At 37.0% G+C, this 4,478-nt stretch overlaps 1 non-coding gene across 1 annotated transcript; it reads left to right on the plus strand.

The window, feature by feature from the left end:
- The first annotated feature begins 1,394 nt into the window (after positions 1 to 1,394).
- On the plus strand, positions 1,395 to 1,468 carry TRNAF-AAA (transfer RNA phenylalanine (anticodon AAA)). Its single transcript has one exon. It is a non-coding gene; the product is annotated as a tRNA-Phe (tRNA).
- The last annotated feature ends 3,010 nt before the right edge of the window (positions 1,469 to 4,478 follow it).

Consider the following 4,478-nt stretch of genomic DNA (forward strand, 5'->3'; position numbering starts at 1 on the left):
AAAATTTCCTTGTAAAAATGACGCATACTGCTTACTTGCGTGTTGTGTGTTTTTTAATTATTTTTTCAGGTTGCCAACAGATGGATCAATAGAAAATCTTCAATACTAAATCTATTCACTTAGCCTCCTCTCAATTGTGGAGCAATCTGGTTTATGCCGGCGTCATCGCATCCTCTTCTTGATTCTTGCCATATGAAGCGCCATTTGGAGAGAGATGGAGGAGAGAGAAACACTAGATCTGGTTCATCTAATTCAGGGAGTTGTTTCTTGTGTAAGAGGCGGCAATAGGAAGGCAAAAACATCAGCAATCCATGGCTATTATCGGTTTCTATGAGTATTTGCAACCTTTGACTTGGCTTAAGGCCCCCCTCCCTCAATTTGTATGTGTTGTGCCATGGAGGAGCTCTTTTTTTTCCGTCCAAAAAAAAAATCCGCCCCTTGCCTCAATCATCAATTTTTGGGGGCCCTAAGGGGAGCCCCCAAGGGTCACACCCTTTTGCCCCTTACATCCTTTTCACACTAAGCCTCTTTGGTCTTGGCCTCTGAGCACCCCCATTCTCGCATCCGTCGTTCGATTTTGGATTTGTAAATTTTTGCTCTACCGTCTTGAGGTCCCGCACTTCCCAGCATCTTTTGAAGTCCCGTCTAACATGCCGAGAAATTATGAAAATTTCCCAACTGTGACTCGGTGGGTCTTTAAAGCACTTTTGAAACTTGTTGGCTACTTGCTGCTTAAAATCGACCCAAGTGCCTATGTCACCTTCAACGGAGTTTATTTTTCCCTTGAAATTCGTATTTTTTGGCTAATTTTAAGCACTTCACGGAATCAAAAATCAGCTCTCATAACCCAAGATATGCTTTTCAGTATTCACGCATTGATTATTGAGAAGGATTTCTAAAACCTAAGATGGAAAGTCCTTTTGCTTGCAAGTCAGAAGTTTTCAAGGCCAAACAACTGAAACGAATCGATTATCACAAGAAACTGTGGCTTCGGTGGAATACGGACGTGGGCCCAAAGAATCATGAAGTTTGTTTCATTTTCTAACATTAAGTGGCTATTTGGATAGCCACGTCTAGCTCTAATGAAAACTAGGAAAGAGAGACAACCATTTAATAACTCATAGGGGTAGAACTCACAGACAGGGCACCTCTTAGCAGCACCAAGAGTAGGCTAGTAGCGGAATCAATTGAATTGCTTCGTCTCAACGAGCTACCTCGAAACACTTTACTAAAACTAGAGATTGCCTTTTTTTTCTATTAAGTAAGTCAAGAAACCTACGTCTCATATTGGCGAGAATCGGGATAGAGAGATCGGATTCAATGCTAAAAGATGCAAAATGAATTAACAATCTTTAGAGAAAACATAATAATAATTGGCAATGATTTCTTTTATGGTTTAGGTAGCTCAGTTGGTTAGAGCAAAGGACTAAAAATCCTTGGGTCAGTGGTTCAAATCCACTTCTAAACATAATGAATTATTAGATTGAAATCTTTGGACAATTATATATTAAATGCAATTAAACCTGCAGCTTATGAGTCTTAGCTAAAGCTACAAAGCTCTCTATTTGTTTGATCTTGACATTAATCTTATTTTGATACTATTTGCAAACGATGCCAAAAGTGATCATTTCATTTTATTGCCTAAGTCTCGGACCTCACACCGAGTAGGTCCTTAACCCTTCTGCCTTGAATAGAGGCCTTTTATGATGAAATGTTCTAGCCACAAGTCAGTGGACATGCAAGAAGAATTGCTCAATATGCATTAGCTCTTGAACACTTATGGCATTGAAGAAGAGAGAAACCCAAATCAAAGAAAAAATGAGATTGTTTAAAGGTAGACCAACAAAATAACCATCCTGGAATGAAGAATTGCCGACTATTATACTAAATTGTCAGTGGATGAGACCGCTCTTTGGGAGCTACCTGGCAACATGTACTATTTTTGTTGCCTCCAGCAACTTGTTGCAACTAACTTCATATTCATGAGGAAGCAAGACAATTATACCAAGAATGTGGTAAAAAATGTAGAGTTTTCTAGCCAAAAAAAAGCTAATAAGAGGACTAACCATACAATGAAAAAGCTAATAAAAGGGGACTAACCATACTAGAAAAAGCTAATAAAAAGGGACTAACACGGTAGGATAAAATGCCTTTGCATATGACGTTATTACTTACACCTCTAAAAGCTCCGTTGCTATCAATCGTTTAGGCTGAAAACTATGTATAGGTTGCCAGGTAGCTCCCAAACCAAAGAGCCTCCAGCAACGTGTTGCAACTAACTTCATATTCAGGATGAAATAAGACAATTATGCTAGATAGTAAGGAATTACAAGTTTTCTGCACTAGAAAAAGCTAATAAATGGACTAAAAGGCCGAGGGATAAACAAAAGGTTCAATGCTAAAACAAAAGATGGAGCTGAATCAAAAGTAGTTTCCAGCCTGCCTAGTATGAAACCTAAACTATCTAAAATGACGAAAGCTATCAACACATAAAGAAGAAGAGCCTAACCCAGTGGAAATCAAGGATAAAGTGCCATTGCATATGACGTTATTGCAAGAGCCAAACCAAAAGAGATTCGAACTCTTATCCATCAGCTCTCTTATTAAGCTATTGGTATGGGTGGAAGGATCTCCTTGGCAATGTTTAAAGTGCTAGAACAAAAGGTGTGTTTCGACACCTGAAATTGAGACTTTTGATTCAAAAGGAAATGAAAAAAAGGTTCAACGCCCTTTTGATTGCACTATTGGTGAACAGGTTCAACATAATCCTCCTTTTGCTAAATTAAAAGATGTTGAGGCAGAAGCTGAATCAAAAGTAGGGCTATTAGGATGCTTAAAAGAAACCTGACTTTAATTAACGAATGGTTATAAACATCAGAAACAGACCACATAGCCTAAGTAAGTCTTTGCTATGCCGTTGTATTTTAAAGAATGATTTGGATTTTAGCAACGATTGCCAAGACATACATTATGGTAAAGTTTTTCGAAAGACTATCAATAGGGCATCTACATAACACATGCTAGATTGGATTTTTTGGTAAATGGGTCTTAATATACACACAGTGTTATGATTACTACATATTGATAATAAATCTAGAGAATAATTTGAGATGAGGATACATAAAGAATTTCCCATCATTGAAATGGAAGCACATTAATTGCATGAGAAGTTACTTTGGTAGAAACTTCACCATCCACTTGGAATTTAATTAGAAATATATTTTTCTTATCGAACTGCTCTAGGGCTCTTTGCTATACCCTAGTATGATAAAAAATGAGATATTTATTTGCAAAGGTACAATATGAAAGTTTGTTTGCACAAACAAATTCAAACGCAGCAAAATCAAACATACAGAAAAAATGGTACGTACAAAAAAAGAAAAACACATTAACTTAGCTTAAAACCCAATCAACAGGAGACAATCAATTAAAAAGAATCTAGGCATGTTTACTTTCAAAAAGACAAAATCACATTGCATTTTAATTGGCATCTCTTCGAGATCCATTTGAGATTGACATAAGTGAGTTCAATAAATCACATGCGAGCTCAACACAGGCTTTGGCATGAGATTGTATATGGTCATAGCCACATATACAATTATGATTATGCATATATATGAAATCATGGTAGTTGATTGGGTAGATAATTTGGGAATTGACTAAGAATGTAAGCCCAATTTCACTAACTAGCTCGGTTTGTGAAGAAGTGGAGTGGAGAGAGAGAAAGAGGAGAAAGAGAGAATGCAGAAGAGAGAGAAAGATTGCAAGAAGAGAGAGAAAGAGAGTGACGAGGAGAGAGAAAAATAGGAAAGAGAGAGAAGCCATAGAAGCTATGAGCAAGATGGGAGAGAAGGACAATAATGTATTAATGTGTCAAAAAGATGAGAAAAATTATAGGTCCTCTCCTTTTATACCAATGTCAGCGTGACATGGCATAACATCAATATTCACTAAATCCTTATTCTTCCTAGCTTATTACAATCCATCCTGTCCCAAAGATTTTTGCCCTAAAAAAAAAACTTAAAAGACTAGAAAAGGATGGATAGAATAGAGTAGTACTTTGTTTTTACAGCTTTACAAATGGAAAAATGAATGAAAAATGACCAACATATGGACTAGAATAGAAGAACAAGAGTAAGCCTCAGCTATACACATGATCATGAATGCTTCAGAAGTATATGGAACCATAAAATCTTCAACTGATGAACTCAAAATGAAGTAGATATCTTACTTTAAAAACAAACCCTGCTGGACCAAATCTGCCATAACTTCTAGTAGAAGTGTCCAAATGAGGCGTACCACATGTCAAAACATAGCTCTTAAAGAGTACTTTAGCCCTATGTAAGTGGCTTAATTCTGAAAATTAGGCACAATAAAATCTATTCTAAAATAGTGTGCTATCCTGACCCTGTCTGCACCATAACTAGCTCCATAAATAGTAGGCTTCAGCCACACCAATGTGTCCCGTAGGAAAGGAA

This window comes from Lygodium microphyllum, chromosome 21 (assembly GCF_053477565.2).
Source record: "Lygodium microphyllum isolate KBCC chromosome 21, Lygodium_microphyllum_v1.1.10, whole genome shotgun sequence".
In the NCBI taxonomy this organism is placed as follows: Eukaryota; Viridiplantae; Streptophyta; class Polypodiopsida; order Schizaeales; family Lygodiaceae; genus Lygodium; species Lygodium microphyllum.